General features: G+C 14.9%; 1 pseudogene; it reads left to right on the top strand.

Annotated features, from left to right (window-relative positions):
• Positions 1-23637, top strand: part of LOC125290239 — a 29785-nt pseudogene extending 6148 nt beyond the window's left edge.
• Positions 23638-27036: the final 3399 nt, after the last annotated feature.

The following is a 27036-nucleotide window of genomic DNA, read 5'->3' as shown; positions in this document are numbered from 1 at the left end:
GAGGCATATTCTGCACCTATTATTGCATCTGCAGTTTTATTAACATTACATATTATAATAAAATACTTTGGTAAATCTATTATATTTAGATTAATTAATATATATTATTTTACAATGTCATATATTTGTTTATGAGAATATTTAAATGAAATTTTACCGTTATTTTTAGGTTAGGTTATTTAGACTGTTCCTTTTTATAAAATAAAATTAGATATAATATAGAAATATTTCACTATAGAAGAGTCAATATTAGAAATAAGTTTTTTAAATATTATTTCATTTATAATTACTGTATGGATTTCTATTTTATATTATTATTTTAATGCAGCAATTTTTAATAATATATTAGCATATGTTATGTTAATTAAAGCAATAAAAGAAATTGTTATCGGAAGTATAAAAACAAGTATTATCCTTATGTTAGGATTATTTATATATGATATTTTTTGGGTATTTGGTACAAATATTATGATGAATGTAGCATTAAATTTAGATATACCTATTAAATTTATTTTTCCAAAGAAATTAACATGATTAATATAGAAAAATGAAATTTCTATATTAGGATCAGGAGATATATTAATACCGGCTTTATTTAGTTCTATTTTATTGAGATTAGATATAGTATTAAATGAGAATTTATATTCAGGATTTTTTTTATATTCTATAATAGCATATTTTATTTCATTAATTATTTGCTATGGTATTTTATTTATTTTTTCAAAGGGGTAGCCTGCATTATTATATATAGTACCATGTATGATAATTTCTATGTTAATTAAAGCCATAAAAGATAAACAAATTAAAGAAGTTATAGAATATAAAGATGAAAATTTTATAGAAAAAATAACTAATTAATAATTATTACAAAGTTTTTTAAAAAATAAAAAATAATTTACTTTTCTAATAAATTTTTATATAATTTATATTTTGCTTTTTCTATCTATAATATATCCTTTGATTTTTTGATTTTGTTTTTTAATTGAATATTTATATTTATTTTTTTAAACTATTCTTTAGTAATTTTTTTAATTATTTTATCTATTTTATGTATATTTATTAATAAATCAAATATATTTTTATATGTAACTATTTTATGCTATCTTAAATCTCTTATTATATTCTAATCATGTTTTAAATAAAATCTAAATAAATTTTTTGCATATAATTTTATTACTTTAAAGGTTCCTTTATAGTCTTGATATACTAAAAGTAATATTATAAAATATTTAATAAATAAAACAATATATGAATTATATGTATTAATATCTACATATAAAAAAAATGAAATATAAAATATTAAAGATATATGTATGATTTTATCATACATTACTACCTTAAAAAATAGTTCATTATTAAATAATAAAAAAGTTAATATTAAACCAAACAAATTTATAAAAATCAAAAAAACATCTAAAAAATAAAATTCCCATGTTTTAATATTTAATAAAAATAATCTATTTTTATATAATTGTTGAAATAATAAAATAAATATTATTAAAATATTATTTGGTAAAGAATAAATTAATATTTTATATGATTTAATAATTCTAATTTTTAATGTTTTTATTTCTGATAATAAATATATTCTTAAATTTTTAATAGCTATAATATTTGAAAAAACCCCTAATCCTATATATTTACATCATATAGATATTTTAACTAATAATATAATATCTCTACTATATAAATATAATAATTCAGATATTAATCATAAATATATTCCTATATATGAAATAATTTTAATATATACAGATCTCTACTACATAGGTCCTAATCCATGATATTTTATTAATAAAAAATGATGTAGTATAACATTTACTAAAATAATAAATAAAAATATTTCTGATATTAAAATATATAAAATAGATTTATATTTTAAATTAGAACATATTAAAATATTTTTTTTTGTTTTTATATCTCCTATTAATCATTTTTCTATTTCACGTTCTTCTAAAAATGTATTTTCTGGACAAAACATTATATTATATTCTAATAAACTTTTATATAAAATTTGATAATATTCTTCATTTGAAAAAATTAGTTTTAATTTTAATTTATTATCTATAGAATTAATTATATTTTCTTTTAAATATACTTTAAATTGAAAATTAAATATATATTTTGTAATTTCTTCTTTATTATCATATTCATATTCTCAATTTTCACTTAAATCTATTTTTAATTTACTCATATATTTACCTTCATATTGAAATAATATCAAGGGTCCTGCTGATATTAATAAATATAAAGTAGATTTATTCTATCAATTAAATTCATATTCATTAAAATTTATAGTAACTCTAAAATATATTTCTCTACCAGAATATATTCATATTTTTTGATCTTCTAATTCTATATCAGAATTTAGTCACATTATATCTATTTTTTTAATACCAGTTCCTATAGTTTTTCCTCATAAAAGACCATCTTTTTTATTTTCATTAGGAGTATTTTTATTAATCTAAAAATTTTTAATTTTTTTATTTATCTTAAAAATAAATAAAAATCCACCACTAATATATGCATAATTTTCAGTTAAAGTATTTTGATTTTTTATATCAATAATATCAATATCTTTTAATAAATAAATATATAATACACCGCCATATCCAGAATCATACTATCAATTATTTATTTCAGCTGAATTTTTATTAAATATACTTTTTTCAATATATATATTTTTAAAATTTTTTTTATTTACATCTTTAGAATTAAATATTTCTTGTATTCAAAAACATGACCCTTTATTTGCTATATTCTCTGAAAAGGTTGTTTCTATTATATTTATAGTACAAATAAAATATATTTTAAATAATCCATAAAGACTAAATTTATTATTATAAAATCCATTGTTAGATATATTAGAATTTTTTATTTCTATATGATTTACAAAATTAGAAAATAAAAATGAAGAACCATAAATACTTGTATTATTCTAAATTTTAGTATTTATTATAATTAATTTTTTAATTTTTTTGGAAATTATAATACTTTTCTTTGTAATATTATTTTTAAATAAAGTATTTTTTATTTCTAAATAATTTATTGTAATTCTAGCAACTATAATATTTGTATAATTTTTTATTTGATTAAATTTACCAATAAATTTACTATCATTAATAATCAAATTATTATTATAATCTAAATATAAAAATCCTAAAAATCCTAGTTCATTATTATCAATATAAATATTATTAAAATAAATATTTTCTGATAAATATAATGTTATAAAAGATTCTTTAATTGTATTATTTTTTATTATTATATTATTTGCACTTAAATAACCTTTCTAAATTATAAAAAAATTTGATATATTATTATCTTCTATAGTACCATTCTCTATTTCTAAATGTGCTTGATATATAGATAAAAAAATATCTATATTATTTTTTATTATACTAAAATTATTTATCTATATATTATCATGTATTTTATTTTTATTTATTTTTTTAGAAAAAATTATACACCCACGATTACTATATGCACTATAATTTTTATTTATAATATTATTATTTTCTATAATTATATTATTTATTTTTAAATTTATTTGTTTTTTGTCATTATTATCTATATAAAGAAAAAAATTTTTTTCATATTTATTATTTTTTATAGTTGTTTGATCTAAAAGATTAATAATTAAATCATTTTTAGTTAATAAAGATTTACTAAAATTATTTTTATAAACAAATATTATATTATATAATTTAATAACATTATTTATAAAACTAATATTATGTGTATTTAGTTCATTTATATTTATTATTTTTATTAAATTATTACTATTAATATTATTATTTTCAAAATTAGTATCTTTTATATTTAATGTAGTATTTAAAACATTGGATTCTATTAATAAAAAATTTTTATTATTATTTTTATTATTTAAATAAACTAATTTATCAAAAGATATACTAAATTTATTATATGTTTTACTCTAAATATATAGTTTAATAAATATATTAATATTATTTAATATATTAATTTCATTAATTTTAATATCATTAATGTTGATATCATTTTCTATTATATTATATAAATTTAAATTTTTACATTCATCAATTATTAGTTTATTTATTGTAATATTTTTTGATTTAATATTAATTGTATTATTAACAGTGAAATTTAAGTTTTTAAGATGTATATTATACATAAATATGTTATCGCTTTCAATATCTATAAAATTTGTAATTTCTCCAAAATCACTAATATTTTTTATAGTAAGATTTACTAAAATAACTATTTTATTAGTTTTTATTATTAAAAAAAATTTATTTTTACCTTTATTAATTGTATTATTATCAATTTTTATATTTTTAAAATCACATTTTATAGTATCTTTATTTAATACTTCACATATATTACTACTATCTACAATATTTATAAGTATTGTATCATTTCTCATATTTCTACTCAATGTTAATATCTATAAAATAAATAATATATTTATAAATATAATAAATTTGAAAATATTTATATTGAATTTTGATAATTTCATTGTTTTATTTTTAAACACAAATAACATAAAATTATTTATTTATTTATTTCGATCTTATAATTTTAATAAAATTTAAAATTAATAGTATAATAATAATAATTGTAAGAGTTCATAATATTTTTTTAGATTTATTATTATAATATTGTTTTTTTATATAATTTAATTCATTTAATCCTTCACCTACAAACATATTTGTTGTCTCTATCTAATAATCTATTTTATCTATAATAGTTCCTTGATTTATAATCATAGTATTTAAATCGTTAAATAAAAATTTTATTTTTTCTATATTATTAATTATTTTTTTCTATTTTCTCAGATTTCTTTTTTTCTTCTTTTTCTATAAATTTCTATTCTTTTTTATCTTCTATAATTTCTATAAATATTTCATCTTCATTATAGGTTTTCATAGAATTTATTTTATTATTTAAAGACTATAATTTTGATATGTAATTTTTTTCTAATATTCTATATTCTTTATTTAAATCTTGTAACTATGTTGCTTTAGATCTAATTATATTAAATACTATTTGATTTTTTTCATTAATATTATTATTAACTATTTGTTTTATTTTATTCTAAGTATTTTGAAATAATCTTATTAATTCTATATTTAAATTTTCTATTGGATTATCTTTATCTTTATTATTAAAATTTATACTTAATTTATTATTATGTGCTTTGTCTAATAAATTAATATGTTTTCTTATTTTATTTAAATTATTATCTATATCATTAGATAAAATCATTCATAGAGGTTTGTTTATATTTTGTTCTTTTTTAATATCATTATTATCTTTATGATATTGTTCTCTATATGTCTAATAAATTTTTGTTAAATCTTTTGTGTATAACATTTTATGTGTAAAAATTTAATTTTAAAAAAAATAAAATGAATAAAGAATTATCATTATATATATTAAAGGAGTTAGAATATTTATATGAAAAAGAATATATAGGATTTGATCAATATTCTGAAATAAAAGAAACAATATTAACGAATAATAAAAATATGAAAATATTTGAAGAAGAAAATTTAATAAAATCAAGAAGTTTTATTATTGCAAAATTATCAAAAGTTTTAACTGAATTCATTATTTATATAAATTAGAGTAATATAAAAAATAATATAATATAGAATCATATGGAAAGGGTTAAAAAATATATTATTTTATTTAATGATTCTTCATTAATAAAAAATATATCAGAATTATCTGAATATATATATGATATAGAAAAAATAAAAATATATTTATTCAAAATACAAAAAAAATATTTCAATATTTTATATAAAGAAAATAATATAAGTAATTTAAATATAAGTAATTTAAGTATTTAAATAAAATTAAACTAATTTTTATTTTTAATAAATTAAAAAAAGAATAACACTATATATGTGTTCATTTTGAATAAAACAACCAATGTTATTATTAGATGAATAGATAGAAGAGGAGGAGGAAGGATACTATATTAAAAAACCAGAAGATATTAAAGAGAATATAGAATTAAAAATACCATATAATAATATGTATTGAAAAATATTAGATAAATTTGATAATAATGAAATTAATAAATTACATATATTCTTAGAAAATAATTATGTATAGATGTGTGGTAATGAAGAAATATACTTATCTTATTCTTTAAATTTTATATAGAGTATTTTTAATAATGAAAAATCTAATATAGGATTATTATTAATGAAAGAAAATATTATATATGGGTCAATTATATCTTTACCAACAAAATATTCTTTTAAAAACGTAGAAAAAAACATAGTAGAGATTAATTTATTATGTTTAGATAAAAAAATAAGAAATAAAAAATTAGCAATATTATTAATATAGGAAATTACAAGAAGATTAAATTTAATAGGAATATATCAAGCTGTTTATACTAGGGGTAATATTATTGATAACAAAATTAAATATTTAAGTAAAGCTACTTATTATCATTATCCTATAAATATAAAAAAATTATAGTAGTCGGGATTTTTACCTATAAATGATAGTGAAATTGAATATTATGAAAAATTATATAATATTAAAGAAACACCAAAATTAAATATGTATAAATTAGATTTAAATAATCAATAGGATATAAAACAAATTATAGATTTACTTAATAATAAAAAATATTTATTTAGAAAAGTATTCACTATAGATAACTTTATAATGATTTTCAATAATAAAGATATATATTCTTATGTTATTAAAGATAAGGACAATAATATTACAGATTTTATTTCTGGATATATTATGACAATAAAAATACCTTCTAAAAATTATTTTATAAAACAATGTTATTTATATTATATTGTATCAAATAAATATTATGATATTATTAATAGTTTTTTACATATTATTATTAATTTATTATAGATAGATATGTTAAATATATTAAATATAGGAGAGTATAAAAAAATTATAGAAAAATTAAATTTTAATAGAGGATCCGGAACATTATATTATTTTTTATATAATACTAAATATAATACAATAAAATCAAGTAACATTTTTTTTTTTAATTTATGGTAATTTTATTTATATTTTTAATAAGAATATGTTTTTATTAATAAAAAATTATTTTATAAAATAAATATATATTTATTTTTCTGAATTATAAGTATGTGATATAAAAATTTTTATTATAACTCCTATTATTAATGATAAATATATAACAATTTTTATTATTAATAAAAATTTATATTTTTTATGATTTTTATTGTTTTTTTATATTATTACTATTTTCTATATTTTGATCAATATATTTTAATAAATCTATTTCATTTTTATAATTATTTATAATTATTTCTTTATTAATATTATAATTATATTTTAATAAATCTGATTCACTTTTTGATTTATTTATAATTATTTCTTTATTAATATTATAATTATATTTTAATAAATCTGATTCACTTTTTGATTTATTTATAATTATTTCTTTATTAATATTATATTCTAATATTTTATTAAAATAATTAGAAATAATTTCATGTAATTCTTCTATATTCTTAACAATTTCTATGATATTATATTTCTATGATATTATTGTAAATTCTGATACATTTTTAAATAATATCGAGTTTTTTATTATATTGTCTATCATTAAAATAAAACAATCTTTATAATTCTATTCAATATTTTTTTCATTATTAAATTTAATAGTTAATAATAACATTATAATATTTTCTATTTTCTATAAATATAGAATTATATATTCATTTTTATTATTTATATCTATTATATTTATTTTTTCATATTCTATATTATTTCATAAAATATCATATTCTTTTTTTATTTTTATAATAATTTGTTTATATTGGTTAATATTTATATATACTGTTTTGGAATCTTCAAAAAATAAAAATGAATTATAAATTATCTTATGTAATTTCTTTATATGAGAAATAATATATTGATATTTATTTTTATTGATTCATTTAATATTTATATTTTTATATAAAGTTCGTTTTATTATATTAATATTATTAATAATTTTTTTTAATATTTTCTATCTAATATATAGTTTAAAATTTATAGTTTTAAAAAAATTTATTATACAAATTACATTATTGATATAATCATTATAATTTTTATTGTTTTTAAAATTTATTTTCTTATTTTTATTATTTATTATATTAAAATTAATACTATTTCATGAATTTAAATAATTTTCTTTAATTTCTTCCAATTCTTCTATAATTTCTTCAATTTCAATATATAATTTATCATCAGAATATGATAAATTAAAAAAATAAACTATATATAACATATATATTATTATTATATTTGTCATATTATATCAATATATATTATATAATAAAAAATATAATTTTTTATACATAAATTTATATTTATGAAAACACTATATGTAGTTTACATAAATTTAAATGTATAAAAAAGATAAGAATCAAAAAATCTACAACAGTTTAACAAATAAAGAATTATAGTGACTAACAAAATTCATGACATTGAATCATAGTACTGAACGTGATAAAGAAAGATTAGAGAAACGTAGAGTAGCTATTCTTGATAGAGTAATATATTGTTGATATAATGATAATCAATCATATGGAATTAATATATATACAATATTAAAGAAAGGTATGGGTGTTACTATATATACTTTAAATCATATACCTACTAAATATATTTTAGAAATGAGTTTTGATCAACGATATCTATATTGATATGACTGTAATAAAAGAATATTTAATACTTCTATAAAAATTGTTAATATAGTTAATATTATATTTGGATGAAAGTCTAAAGTATTTTTATACAATAAAAAGAAATATAAAATAATAGATAATGAAAATTCATCAATAACTATCTATTATATTAATAGAGAAAATAAATTATCTGAATTCAATTTTTCTGTATATAAAGATGAATTATCTATATATTGAAAAGTAGGTCTTAAGTTTATATGAGAAGAATATTTATTAAAAAATATTAAACCAGAAACTATATCTGAACATTATATTACATTAACTAAACATGCTATACATCCATGATTCTATGTTAAAGGATGATTTATGATGACTGAAGATCTTGTAAAATATGGAAATATTTCAAATTATTGTGCATCATTCAATAGTAGAACTACTAAATATATTGGTATACCATCATGTTTTTTAGAAAAAAAGAAAGACCTTAAATATCATATAAATAAAATAAAAAATTATATGATGAAACCTATAAGTAATAAAATAAAAAAATATATTATATTATTATATAGTATGAAAATGAAAAAATCTAAAATATTATATAAAAAATATTTAAATATTACAGGTATTAATAAATTGAAACATATAGATACAGATATAGAAATTAGAATTGAAAAATTATCACATGATTATAGACTTATTAAAAATACTTTATATAGATATTATACTATTAAAAAAACTATAAAAGCATTAATAGATTGAAATCAAGAAATAATAGCATTAGAAAATAAAATAAAAGTATTAATAGATATATTTAGTATAGGTATTAATATAAAAGAAATAAGAGAATTATACGAATACTAACATAGACAAATTAATTAATTAATTATATTTAATTAATTAATTTAATAATTTTTATTTCAATATAATCTATTACATAAAAATAAAATATAATATAGTATTATATAATACATAAAAATAAAAACATAAACTTATAAAATATATTTTATATTTAACACAAAATATATAAAAAAAATATAAAGATTATGTTAAGAGAAAGAAATACAAATAACGACATTATATAGAATCCAAACAATGGTATTATTACTAATGCAAGTTTAATTAAAAATATGTATATAATGTTTTAAAACATTTATTAAAATTCACTCTATGAATTATTTTGGCAATATATATAGATTCAAAAGTATATACAAATTATATTATATACTATATAGAGGAATAGATGTTAAAATGGAATAAGTATGAATGAGATAGAATAACTTAGAATATGCCATTAGATATAGAAGAATGAATAAGACAACGTAATGATTATTATATAAAGAATGACAATATAACTATAGATAAACAAATAAATAAAAAAATGATTAGATATAGAATAGAAATATAATATAGATAGAAATATAGTAATTAACAATTATAATAATAATAAAATTAATGATGATATTAATTTAGATAAGATTAATGATAAGATATATACTAATAATAAAATAAAAAAATTTTTAAATATTAAAAATAATATATAGTCAAGATATAATACTGTTAGTATGATGAATAAAAATAATATAAAGAATATTATAAATAAAAAGAAGAGAATTAATAATATTAATAATACTAATAATAGAAATAATACTAATGATAGAAATATAATTAACTATAGTAATAGATTAAAAAATAAAATGAATAAAAATATTAATAGAATGAATACTGTATCATGGCCTATAATTGAAGAAATAGATAAATTTATTAAAATTGATATGGAAAGATAGTTATTAGCATATACAATATTATTTAGAATGTAGAATACTAAAATGAGAAATGAATATAATGTTAATAAACATATATATAATACTAATGAAAATAATGTTACTAACAATATTAATAATAATAATAACAATAACAATACTGATAATGATACTAATGATTATGATTATATAAATAAAAATAATTATAAGTATAGAAATTTAATTAATAATTATGGTATATCATATAGTGATGAAATAGATGATATTATTGAAAATAGAAACATTATGAATAATATATTTAATTAGAAATCAATTAAAGAAACTGTAGAGAGATAGGATATTACTATATATTATGATCACAGGATTCTTGATAAAGAATATATGGAAGAAATAAATAAAAATATTAATTCTAATGTTATTAATGATAATAAAATATATGATGATATTAAAAAATAATACATGTTTAAATATTCCATATATTAGATCTGTAGGTTTAGAATTAGAAGTTTGAAATATAATGACAATATATGTATAAAATAATAATTTAATAAAAAAATCTATATCCATATCTATATCTATTCTATATGTATATAATATAATAAAATAAAAAAGAAAACAAAAAGAAAGAAAGAAGAAAAAGAAAATAAATAAAATAATTTAGAATTTATTTTTTATATATTTTTATTCATTTTATAAATAATAATTTAATTTAATTTAATTTAATTATTTTTTAATAAATATAAGTTACATAAAAATATAATGGAAAAAATAAATTTATGAAAATTTTTATTTTATGTATAATTCAAAGTATATAAAAAAATATGAAGAAGAACATAAGAAGTATATTGATCTATATAGGAATTACAATAGGTATGAATATAAGAATATATTCTTTACCTATTGAGAACAACAGATGTTATGTATATAATAATGAATAGATTGAAGATAAACAAGCTACTATTAAAAAAGAAGATAACAATGATAATGCATATTTTATTAATATATTAGGTAATAATAATGTTAAATTTGATTTAGTATTAAATGATATTAATAATACTAATACTAATAATACTACTATTGCTAGTAATAATACTACTGTTACTGATAGTGATTATAATATAAATAAAGATGTAATTAGTAAATTTAATATAAGTAGAGATAGAATGTAGAAAAATATTCAATTGATTTTATTAAAATTATATATAGTACTCTAGTGAATTTATAACTATATTAGAAAATGTACCTTATTAGTATAATACATGTGAAGAATATATAGATAAATTCTGTCCTAGTAAAAATAGGTACATGTTGTTCATGTAATAATGCAATTAATTTATATGGTACTTATGATGTATGTAAAAAGATCTAATTTAATTAATCCCAATAAAAAGTATAGATAAATAAAGATTATTTTAATAATTGATATATAGATAATAGAGATGTTATATCTATACATTGCTATCAAGATAATGATGTAGAAGAATCTTATTATATGTTTGATATTAAATTAGATAGTATTAAAGATGATATTAAAATAGAATATAATAATATTAAAGAAAATAAAATTATGAAAAATATATTAAATATAAATAATGATAAATTGAAAATATCTCATGATTATATAATTAATAACAATAACAATAATAATAATAATAATAAAACACCTAATCATTTATTTTTAACATTATATTTTGAATTAAATTGTTTAGAATATACTATTAATCCAATAGATAAATATGAATCTTATTATTTATTTATACCTGTTAAATATATATTGAATAATGATTATAGTAAGTCTAGTTAGAAACATTGAATATTACTTAAGAAAAAATATGTAGAATTATATAATGATAATGTTAGTAACAGTGATATAGGTAAAGAAGAATTTATAAATAGATTAGAATGTAATAGAGTACCCAATGATTTAAAAAATAAAAGATTATATGAGAGAATATTAGAACATGGTGTTAGTATGAATACAATAGATAGTGAAATTATATATGATAATGATTTAGATACATTAATATTTTATACATATGAAGTTGATAGAATGGTATCTATAATTAAATTTAATAGTAATGTTAATATTTTAGAAATAGTAAATAATGATAAAGATAAAGATAGTATTAATATAGATAAAGATAAAAAAGAAAATAATAATATTATAAATTATAATATAGAAAATATATAGTATACAAATTTAATACCTAAATTAGAAATGTTAGATATTGATTATTATACTACATTTAAAAATATGTTTATATTAGATAGAATTGATGATATGTATACTCATTTATAGATTGAAATAAATGGAAATGGTTTTATATAGATAGAAGATAATTGTTGTTTTTTAACATTTAATAATTGTAGATCATGAGAAATAAATAATAAATTAATTGTTAAATTAAAAAAATATATACTTTACAACAGATAGTATTAAATCTAATAATTGTAAATTTGAAATATATAATGAAATTAATAATTTAATACATACACATGAATTAAATATAATATTATATTCAAATAATGAATTAAATAAATATTTAGATAAATATAAAAAATATAATGTATAGGTTACATGAATGTATAGAGAAATATTTAGTAAAGCTGAATATTAGTCTTTTTGATATATGACATGAATATTTGTTAAATTGATATTATGAGTATTATGAGGAATTATACGTCTAATAATTTATTTGATTAAATGTTTATTAAAATTTATATTTAGAAAAATAATAGATTATTTTAATACTAAGATAGAAGATTTATTAAAAAAATTAAGAGCTATACCATCTGAATGATTAGAAAATCAATGAAGTAAAATAAAATTTGCAATATATATTATAAAATATGCATTATTAATAAGTATTTATATATACATACAATATAGCGTATATGTAGAATATACATAGATAATAGAATGTATATATTAGATTAAAAAAAATATTATATAATATAATAATATATAATAATCTTCAATCTATTCATTAATTGTAAATAAATAAATAAATTTTTATTTCATTTTATATTTTTCATTCCATTATTTATTATATTTCTATTTACAATATATAAAAATAATATTTAATTATTGAAATGTATTTTTATATAATAGATATAGTATTTATATTATTAGTATCATTATCATTACTATTATTGTTATATAAAAATAATTTAATATAATAATAAATCTAATTTTTTTAATTTTAATAATAAAATAATTAATCTATCTTAATATCTTAATAATAATAAATATTTATAATCTAATTTAATAGATTATATATACGCTATCTTTTATTTTTTATTATATATAAAAATTTACAATAATTTTTGTATATAATAATAATATAAATAGTTGAATACATTAAATAAATAGTTTTATAAAATTTTTAATATATAATAATTAGAAATAATAATTAAGTAATAGATATATAACAATTATATTTATATATCTATTGATAGTAAACACAAATCAATACAAAAGATATAAAAAATAAATAAAACCGCTATTGCAAAAAAAGATATAAAATATATGTAGTTATATAAAATATAAAAATATTATTTAATTAATTATAATATATTTTATAAAATATTTACTTAAATTTAATTTAATTTTATTATTTTAGTGTTTATTAATTGTTAATATTTTATTATTATTATATCTATATATAAATTATTTAATTATTGAAATATATCTATTATCTTTATATTATATATATCGTATATAATTATATTAATTTATTTAAAAATAAAAATAATTAAATATATTTTTATAATAAGTATTTATAAATTAATATAATAATATAGAATAGATATACTATACTATATTATAAGTATAATAGATATATTTCAATAATTAAATAATTTATATATAAATATAAAAATAATAAAATATTAACAATTAATAAACACTAAAATAATAAAATAAAATTAAATTTAAGTAAATATTTTATAAAAATTGAATAGAACAATGATATTTATTTATTTAATATTATATATTATTTTATGAAAAAATATAAATACTAATATAAATTTTAAAATAAGTATATACGATTATCTAAATACAAATAAAAAAATAGAAACTATTATTAATAATGAACAAAATAATATTTATGATATAGAAATAAAAGAATTAAATAATAATGTAAATAAAAAGATTTAATATTAGAAGTTATTATAAAATGAAAAAATAAAGAAAATTGTTTAAAAATATTATTATTATTAGAAGATAATGATAACAATGATAATGGAATAGAAAAAATAAATTATGCTTCTTCTTGTATATATGAAAAAATAGAAAATAAAGAAATAATAAAAAATACAAAAATAAATATATTAAAATATAAAGAAAAATCTTCTAATATTAATATAATTAAATTAAAATAAATTTAAAAATAATTAAATTTAAAAATAAATAATATAATATATAAATTTATTTTCTTCATTTCTTTATTTTCATATATCATAAAATTCTTTTTATAATATAATTTCAATTTCTATTATTAATTTTAATATCTATAAATTTTATTATATTATTATTTATATATATTTTTTTAATTATTCATTTATTTTTAAATAATATCTATAAAATATTGTTAATATTCTATCTTGTTTTTTCTTCTATATCAAATATAATATTTTTATTAATAATATTTATAGGAATTAATTTTGTTTTTTTAATAAATTTTAATAAATTTTTAATTTTATTTTTTTTATAAATTTTTATAGATATATCTATTGTTTTTATTGGAGCATTATTATATTTTATTATATTATTTTTAATTTTATTATATATTTTCAATTCTTTTATATTCTTATATTTTTTGAATATATTTGTATCTTTTTTATTTTCTTTATTAATTATATTATTATAAAATATTCTATACTACAATCATTTAAATATATACATAGATATTAAATATAATATTTTATATACAATAAAATATTTTTTTATAGAATTTAATCATCAACTTATATCCAATAATACTATTAATTTTTTATTGTTATAATTTAGAAATATATATTTCAAATATCAAAACTAAATATATTTTGTTTTTTTATTATATAAATAAATTATTTCATTATTATACTTAATATAAAATATATTTAATCTATTATTAGATGAGAATTTATTCTAAAATAAAGTTTCATATAATATTTTATTTTTATTTATTTTATATTCATTATTTATTATATTCATATAGTATTTTATTAATAAATTTAATTCTCTTTGATTAGGAATAGAAAAATAATAAATACAAATTCCATATACAATATTCATAAGAAAAATAAAAAAACAAATATGTTTTCATAATATAGAATTTATAATATCCATTAACTTATTATTATATTTATTTTTTTCAAGATTTCAAAATATATAAAAAAGAATTTAAAAAAATAATATCATAAAAGATAAATAAAATATTATTAAATACTTGTGTATAATATTTATCTTCTAATAATAAATTTTTATTATTATTTATATATTTCATTAAGATTAGTTTATATATCGTAAATATAAATAACAATATTAACATAATTTTTTTCTAATAAAATAATGTTTTAATAAATATTTCATTTTTATCTCTTTTTATTATAATAAATATAGATAATCCTATTAAAAAATATAAACTAATTAAAATATATAATACTACCATCTTCATCAAATAATTCTATTATATCACTTATTATAAATAAATATATTCCTATTATATTTAATATATATTTTTTATTTTTTAATAATTTATTATACATAAATTTAAAATAAAAAATAAAAATATATATTAAATAAAGAAAAATATATTAGTATATTATTATAAGATTGATAATTATAAAAATTATATAATAAGAATAAAAAAGAAAATATAAAATATAAATTTTTAAAAGATATTATATTATAAAGAAACATATAATTATATAATATACTCTTTTTACTTATTAAAAAATTCTAAAGTTAAATAAATATTTTATTTAATGAAAATATTAATATATAATAACAAATATAAATAATAATAAACTTTTAAAATTTAATATATGTATATATATACATATGTAATTTAATGATTAAAAAAACTAAAAAAAATACCTTATTATACTTATCCTATTATTAAATAAAATTAATTATTTTATATTAATGTTATTTCTTCTGCTGTTGTTGGATGAATAGCTACGCATTTCTTTAAATCTCAATACGTACCATTCATATTTATAACTGTAGCAAATCCTTGTAAAATTTCATCAGCTCCTTCACCTATTATATGTAAACCAAGAATTTTTTTTCATTTTCTTTTTTATTTGTTATTAATTTAATAGTAATACCATGTACTAAAGATAAATCTTCATGCTATTGATACATGAAACTTTCATGAGTGCCTTTAAAAAATATTTTTCTAATTTTTATATCTTCTTTATTATATATAGAATAAACTTGTTGTTCAGTTAACCCAATTGTACCTACAGGTGGATGTGAAAATATTACAGTAGGAATATTATTATAATTTATTTTAAATTCATTTTCATTTTCTATTTCATTATTTTTAAATAAAAAATCTATTAATTTTCTAGAATCTCTAATAGCTACCGGTGTTAAATTAACTATATTATTAACATCTCCTATAGAATACATTGTTGTATTAAATAAAGAAATATTTGTTACTTTTAAATTATTCTATTCTAATTTTTTAATATTAAAAAAAGAAAGAGAAGATAAATTGGGTTCTCTACCTATAGCAAATATAACTTTATTAGAAATAAAATTTTTATTGGATTTTAATAATACTTTACATTCCTAACTATTAATTTCCTATATATCTATAATTTCATCTTCTTTATAAATATTTATATTTAATTTTTCTAATTCTTCAGTTATTCTTTCTTGTATTGTTATATCGTGTTTTGTTAGTACATTTCTTTTTCTTATTACTAAAGAAATATTTATATTAAATGGTTTAAAGAAACATGAAAGTTCAACAGCTATATAACCAGAACCTATTATAGTTATATGATTTAATTTTTCTTTCATATTATCAAATACATTATCTGAAGTTCATACAAATTTATTATTAATAAAATTCTATGGTATTATAGGTATACTACCAGGTGTATATATTATAATTTTTTGATTTATATAATTTATTATCAACTTCAATATATGTCTAATTATCAATATTCCTAATACTTGCTTTATTTTTTTATTAAAGTAATATTTTCTTTTTTTAATTATTTTCAAATATATTATTTAAGTTCTATATATATTTATCTCTATACTATACTAGAGTAGAAAAATCTATATTATTTATATTTGAATTTATAGCATAATATTTTGAATTTTTAATATTATTTATTATATTAGTTGCATATCACATTATTTTTTTAGGTATACATCCTCTATTAACACATGTACCACCTAATTCTCTATTTTCAAATACACATACATTTTTATTATATAATGCTGCTCTTCTAGCTGCTGCTAATCCTCCAGATCCTGCTCCTAAAATTAAAATATCATATTCTTCTATATTCATTATTATTTTATATAATAGTGTTTATAATTTTTTTACTTAAAATTAAAATCAATTTTTTTTATATAAAATTAAATTACATTAATCTTTTTACTATTATAAATAACTTATTATAATAGTAAATTTTAAAATCAATTTTTTATATTTTATATTTTAATTTAATAAATTTAAATTCTATATATATATTATATTCTAATAATTCTTGATTTAAAATATATTTTATATTTTCTTTAATTTATATTTTAAATAGATAAAATTTAGATAAAGATGAAAAATAATTAGTTAGATAAAAAGTAATTTAAATATTTTTTTATATTTTCTTATTCTTAGTTCTATATTTATATTTTCTATTATTCTTTTATTTTTACTATTTATTATAATATGTTTAGATTTTAATCATGGTTCTACTCCTCTAATTTTTAAAACACATCAAGAATAAGATATGAAAATTATAATTATACCTATAACAAATATTATAGAAGATACTATTGAACAACATCAGAATACAAAACATATAGAATTTAATATATCTATAGTATTTTTTGATATTCTATTCTTATATGACAATAAATTATAATTCTAATATCATTTAATAAACTTCTCTTCTTCTTTAGAATAATAATCAGAAGACTATTTTAAATTAATATGAAATATATCTGTATTATCTTTACCTATAATCAAATCTATATTTTTTTCTTATATATACAGGATCTTTATATAAACTATTATCTTTATTATATTCTTCTTTAGTTTTATTCTAATTGTTCTTTTCTAATCTAGAATCTAATTTTATTCCATTCTTATCTATAGTAAAATATGTAACAATTTTATAATTTTTAATATCAGGTATATTTATGAAATATCTATTAAAATAATTATATTTATTCAATCTAGAATCAAAATATCCTATATTACTATTCTATAAAGAGTATATTCTTTTTATTGACATAGGACTTATAATAAACTATCCTCTTTTAATATTATTATCTATATATATATTTTCATTAAATTCATTTTCATTTTCATTATTCTCATTCTCATTATCACTATTATTTATTAAATCACAAGAAACTGTATTATAATCATGAATTAATTGATTTCTTAAATCTTGTATATTTTCTGTATTTTTTATAGTTTTAAATTTTTGTTCTATAATATCTAAATAATAATCATTACTAAGTTCTATTCTAATAATAGTAAAATAATTAGTTTCTATTTTTTTATATTTATTAAAACTAAAAAATATTCTATTATATGTTATTTTATTATCTAATGATTTTTCTAATGATTCTCCTATTGTATAATATCTATATCCTGTAAATATTTTTTGATAACTAAATGTATTTTTAGTATACTATAACTAAATATTCATATTAGCATTAGTAGATATTTTATCTAAAAAATAAAAAATCCTTTCTTGTTATTTTATTAAATAAAATATGTAATTTTTTAATATGTAATTTAATAATCTATTTTTCATTATCTTTTCAATATTCATATTTCATATTTAATTTTATTTCAGGCATATTTTTTAAAATAAAACTATAAGTATCATTTATATCTCTTATAACATCTTCAGTATTTCTCTACATTAAATATTTATTAGTAAATAGTAAATAATTTTTAATTCCATATATTGTCATATATTCAAATAATAAAGTACTAAATCTTGTTATAATAGGACTTCACATAAATATATTTAGAGTTCTAAATTCTAATAAATTTCTTTTTAAACATGTATTACCAAATGTTTCTCAATTATCTTTCATATTATAGTAAGAATCAAAATTAAATAAAAAATATTGTCTTAATGTATCTTCATCTGAATATTTTCATTCTTCTACATATTTATACATTTTATAATCAGATAACTTATGATTTCATAATCTTAAATCTTCCATTTTTTCAAATTCTTCATATTCATTCTAAACTCCTATAGTACCTCCTACTCTAATACTTTGTATATTTGTATTACTTTTATCTATAGTAGTAATATTTTTTTCTACAATTTCATTAGGTATAATTCTTTCTCCTGTACTATATATAACTTTTGGATTTATAGGTATTTCTTCTCTTAAAAATAAAGGAACATTAATTATTGCATCTTCAGGTGGTACATTAGATCTAATACCACATATAAATTCATACTATTTTTCTTCATTAGGTGTTGTAAAAACAGTTGGGGTTATATTTTCATTTAATTTTCTTTTACGATATTCAATTTTTTCATTTTCTATTTTTTTCAATTTATTATATAATTCCAATGTCTATTTTTCTATTGTTTCATTGTTAATATTTTTATTATCATTTTTTATATCTTTATTTTCCTATGATGATTTATTATCCTATTTTTTTAATAAATTTTCTTTATATTTATCTATTCTAGTATCTCTTATTGCTTTAAAATATTTATATTTATTTGGATTATTTTTAAAAAATAATCTTTCATGATGTTCATTATAGACAGCATCTGATTCTAATTCATCATACATCTATAAAATTAAAAACTTTCTATCAAATCATTTTGTCATATTACCAAACATTCCCATATCATCGTATATATTCTATCTATAGCTATCATCTAATTTAAAATATTCCATAGCGTCTTTTAAATTATATTTGCATAAACTATATATAATATTGATAATACTAAGTAATATAATAACTTTCATATATGTTTTATTATTTAATAGTGTTTAATAATACTATAAAAATTTATATATTATTAGTATATTAAGTATAATACATAAATATTTTTATCTATAAAATTATCTATAAACTATATAATATAAAAGATTAATTAAAATATAATAATAAAATTAAATATAATTATATATATAATTTTATATAAGTATATATATTATTATATTTAATTTTTTATATTAATATTTATATAACGGAACATTTATACTATAAATATTAAAATTCATAAAATAAAATCTAATTATTTTTTATAAAGTAAAAAAAATTAAAGGTCTGAGCAAGGAATCGCACCCTGGACCATCTGCTCCCAAAGCAGACATCATACTACTAGACTACTCAAACTTATTTTAAAATATAATTTATAAAATAAAATTAATATTAAAAATATTAATTAGTAAAAAATATACTTATTAAAACTTAATTATTTTTTATAAATATAGATTTATAATTAATTAGGTCTGAGTAAGAAATCGCGCTTTGGTCCATCTATTACCTAAACAGATATTATACTAATAGATTACTCAAACTTATCTTAAAATATAATTTATAAAATAGATTTTATTTTTAAAAAAATTACATAAACACAAAATTATTTTATGATTATTAATTTTATCATTTGTGATAATAAAGGAAGATTTTTAATAAATAAACCATATTTAAATATAAATATAAACAAAGAATATTTATTTAATAATATTATAACAAAAAATAGTAAAGAAATAAATATTATTGAAGATTATAAATATAATATATTATATAAATAGTATAATAATATTTATATAATTATGTATGTAGATAAAGATGAAAACATGTGTTTTTTACTATTTTTATTTAATTTTATTATAAAAAATATTAAAAATATAACAAAACAAATATTAAATGAATTAAATATATATTAGAATATAGATAAAGTGAGTAATATAATAGATACAATTATACAAAATGGTCATATTATGTCATTAGATAGTATAAATATAGAAAAAACAATATCAAATATAACATTTACTTAATTATTTTTTATTTTTATTGGTCAAATAATTTACTTAATTCTTTAATATTTTTAAATTCATCATTATTTTGAATTAAATTATCTTCACTCTATCAAATTATACAATCTATATTATTCTTTAAATATATATTATTTTTATCTATTTCAGATAAAAATATTGAATTAAAATATTCACCATAATATAACTAACCAGCAAAATATGTTTTATATTTAAATCTTTTTTTATCTATATTTTTCGATCTTTCAATATATATGTTTTGTAATGAATTATTTATAATTATATTTTCTTCATAATTAATTTTAAAATTTTCATCTGTATTTTTTATAAAGAAAAAAATATGATTTTCAGACATTTTATATTTTTATCTATCTATCATCTATTTTAAATCATAATAAAAAAATTCATTATTTCCAATATAAGTAACTATTGTAATTAAATTATCTATATATATTTTATTTTTATCTATAATTTTTATAATAGATTCTAATTCTATATCATCAACTAATAAATAAAAAAAATTATATAAATCATTATTTAACTAACATTTTATATAATAAATATTATTTTCTATATAAATTTCAATACTTTTATTATATATTTGTTTTAAATTATCAAATAATAAATTTATAATTTTATTTTTTAATTTATTTTCTATCATAAACACAAAATGGGATCAACTGAAAGTAGAATAAATATAGAAAAAAATTAGAATATAGGAAAAAAAATTATAAGAGCTACAAAAACAAGTTATCATAAACAAAATATATAGTCATTTTGTTTATCTGATAAGTTTATTATTTATCCATTACAACAATGTAAATTAAAAATGTTAAGACTAGAGATATTTAAAGATTTACTTTTATTATAGAAGTAGTATTTAATTAATTATAAAGAATTAATAAATAAAGATGAAAATAAGGGTTTAAATAATATGGAATAGATGCTAGATTCTATAAGAGGTAAAACAATTATGTTAGGAACTTTAGAAGAAATTATAGATAATGATCATGTTATTATTTCTTTATTACATGGTTCAGAATTTTATGTTAGAGTTTCAAGTATCGTTAATAAAGATTTATTAACATTAGGATGTACAGTATTAATACATAAAAGAACATATGAAGTAGTCGGTGTTTTAATAGAAGAAACAAATCCATTAGTTAATGTTATGAGAATAGATAAAGCGCCATTAGAATCATATGTAGATATAGGAGGTTTAGAATAGCAAATATTAGAAGTAAGAGAAACAGTAGAATATCCATTAATACAACCAGAAATATATTGAGAAATAGGTATTAAACCACCTAAAGGAGTTATTTTTTATGGTCCACCGGGTACAGGAAAAACATTATTAGCTAAAGCAATAGCACATGAAACAAATGCAACATTTTTAAGATTAGTTGGTAGTGAATTAGTATAGAAATATCATGGAGAAGGTCCTAAATTAGTTAGAAATGTATTTAAAGTTGCTAAAGAAAATGCTCCTAGTATAATATTCATAGATGAAATTGATTCTATAGGTACTAAAAGATACGACACAAGTAGTTCAGGTGAAAAAGAAATACAAAGAACAATGTTAGAATTACTTAATTAGTTAGATGGATTTGATGATATAGGAGATATAAAAGTTATTTTAGCTACAAATAGAATAGAAACATTAGATCCAGCTTTAATTAGACCTGGTAGAATTGATAGAAAAATAGAATTTCCTAATCCAGATATCAAAACTAGAAAAAAAATCTTCTATATACATACATCAAAAATGAGATTACAATAGGATGTTGATTTAGAGGAATTTATTAATGATAAGTATGAGTTGAGTGGTGCGGATATTAAAGCAATATGTACCGAAGCTGGTATGATTGCATTAAGAGAAAGAAGAACCTGAGTATACCAAGAAGATTTTAGAAAAGGAAGAAATATAATTTTATATAAAAAGAAAAAAGAAATACCTGATGGAATATATATTTAATATAAAATATTTTTATAAAATTTATAATATGTTTGTGTTAAAAAATTAATGTTTAAACCATTATCAGAATTTAATAGTACATATGAAGATACAAATCCATATGGATTATATAATTTTAATAGTAATACAATAATTGAAAAAAATTCATCTAAAAAATCTATTTTAGATGAATTAACAATGGATGAATTTAATCCAAAGATAATTAATTTAGATAAAGAAAGAAATATAATGGCCGCTTTAGATAAAAATAAAATTAAATATAACTAGAAAAAAAGAAAAATATTAAAAAAAGAAAAAATCATTATAAATACATCATTAGATAAAACACTTAATAAAATAGAAGTAAGTGAAATATAGAACGATTTATAGAAAATGTTTGATTTATTTTATAAAGAAAAGGCAAAATATATTAAATAGTTTGAATTTTATGAAGAAGAAATAAAAAAATTAAAAGATAAAAATAACAACAACAACAATATATATAATAATAAATAGCTAGAAAAAGAAATATTAGAATTAAAAAGAGAAAATAATATATTAAAATTAAAATTATCTGAACAAAATAAAAATAATAATAATAAAACAGAACAAAATATAGATTTTAACAAAATTATAAAAGAAAATAATAAAGATTTATTAAAAATTATATTACATAAGGAAGAAGAAAATTATAAAGAAATATATAAAATATTAGAATAGAAATTATAGTATCAAAATTATGATAAATTATAGGAAATCATACAAGAAAATAATAAAAAATTATTTGATTAGATTCATGATAGAGAAACTAAATTAATACAATCTCAATAGTTAGTAATAGAATTTACATAGGAAATAAAATAGGAATTAAATAGAAGAAAAAACAATGAAAAAAGTAGTATGCCCATTAAATTATTATTAACAAAAACAGATGAATTATCAAAACAAATAAAAAAATTATCATCTTTAAATAAACAATAGTAGGAAGAATTACATAAAGTTTCAAATTTTAATTATAAAATAAAAAATAATTAGGTAGACTTAAAAGAAGGTAGCGCTATGTCAAATCATTTAATAGATATAGCAAATAGGATGAAAAAAGAAATTACAGCTATGAGATTATTTTTAAATCATCCATATTCTAATTATGTATAATATTTTTAATTAAAAATATTTTAAATTTAATAAAATTATAATTAAGTTAATATTTTGTGTTTTTTAATATGAATGAATTACTTTCAACTATTTTTAATAAATCAAATACAGAAGATGATAATTTTTTAAAATTACATGAATTAAAAAATACTGTTTATTTAAATTTTGATAATTAGAAAATTAATAATTTATTTGATAATGGACTTAGATAGGGTTAGTTATATTGATTTATAGTTAATAGAAATGATTATAAAAATGTTTATTTTTTAAATTTTATTAGTAATTTATTAAATAAATACAATAATATTTTAATTAAAATAGGAAATACTTTACATATTGAATATAAAAAAGAAAATATAAAATTATTTTCGATAACTTATAATAAACTATTTTTTAATCTATCATTAATTTATTTTAATTTAAGTAATGGTTTATGAAAAAATATAAAAATAATATTATTAGATCAATTATCATTAATTTATTGTAATGATAAAAAATATTATATTATATTAAAAGCATTAAAATAGATATCTATTAGATTTTTAATAACTATTATAATATTAGATGATAAATGAAATTTAAATATTAAAACAAGAATTAATAATAAGAATAATTTTATAAATTATATATATAATATTAAAGAATATAATAAAAATATTTTAATTTTTAAGTATAAATAAATTTAATTAACAGCAATTATTAAAAATACTTTCATCTTTTTTTTTACAATTTTTTCTGTTAATAATCCATTTTTTTCTTCTATATTCTGCTAATTCTATAGATATATCTTTTGTAATTATTTCTAATATTTTTGAAATATTTTCACCTGTTTTACAACTAGTTTCTATATATGGTATATGACTATATTCTAAATCTTTTAAATAATTCATTATATCATTCTATGTTACTTCTCTATTTTCTTTTAAATCTATTTTATTACCTATTATTAATATAGAAGGTTTTAAACTATTGTATTTTTCATCTTCTATATTATTTTCTTTATATATAGACTAAATTCATTTTTCTAAATTTTTCATGGTATCTTTTCTTGTAACATCACATACAACTATTCCAAAAACAGAACTTCTAATATATCCTGGCATTAAAGATGCAAATCTTTCTTGACCTGCAGTATCTCATAACTATAATTTTATTTTAATTGAATTCTTTTCTATTACAGTTGTTAAAAAATCAACTCCTATGGTAGGTTGTATTTCAGGATCAAATTTATCATAAACAATTTTATGTATTATAGATGATTTTCCAACAGATATATCTCCAACTACAACTATTTTTGCATTTAGTTTATTATTAGCACTACTCATATTTTTTTATTAATATTTTGTGTTTAATATAAAAAATACTATAATTAAAAATTATGTGATTATTCTATTTTTATTATTTTTCCTTTATCTAATGTAATTATTTTATCAAAATCTTTTATAGTTTCTAATCTATGAGCTACACTAATAATAATACAATCTTTCATTAATTTTTTTATAGTTTTCTATAAAAATCTATCTAATTCTATATCTAAAGAAGCGGTAGCTTCATCTAATAATATAATTTTTGTTTTCTTTAATATTATTCTAGTAAAACATAACTACTATTTCTAACCTAAACTAAATAATTCATTAAAATAAATATTGTTTAATTTATTTGGTAATTTTCATATAAAATTATATAATCCAACTTCTTTTAATGCATTTATAATTTCTTCATCTTCATATTGATTTTTAGGATCTATATTATATCTTATTGTACCATAAAATAATATAGGATCTTGTGGTATTATACTTATTATTTTATTTATCATATCTTCATTAATATTATTAATATTTATTCCATTTATTAAAATACTACCATTATTGATATTTCTTAATTTTAATAAACAATATAATATATTAGATTTACCAGAACCTGTTCTACCAATTATACCTATTTTTTCATTATTATTAATTTTTAAATTAAGATCAGATAATATATATTTTTCTTTATAAATTAAATCAACATTCTTAAATTCTATTATATAATTTTTTTGATTTATTTTTTCTAATATTTTTTCTTTATTATTATTATTTTCTATAATCTATTCTCTACTAAATTTTGTATATTTTAAAATATTTCACATATGAGTTAATGAAATATATGTATCGCTAACAGATATAATAAAATACTATAATATATTACATATTCAAAAATTCATTATAAGTAATGTAGAAATACTAGTTTTATCTTTTATTGTTTCTATTTTATATAAAATAA

Source organism: Alosa alosa, unplaced genomic scaffold (genome assembly GCF_017589495.1).
Source record: "Alosa alosa isolate M-15738 ecotype Scorff River unplaced genomic scaffold, AALO_Geno_1.1 AALO_1.0_unplaced_3, whole genome shotgun sequence".
Taxonomy (NCBI): domain Eukaryota; kingdom Metazoa; phylum Chordata; class Actinopteri; order Clupeiformes; family Clupeidae; genus Alosa; species Alosa alosa.
The sequence above is the reverse complement of the archived record's forward strand: the minus strand, read 5'-3'. Positions and strand labels throughout refer to the sequence as shown.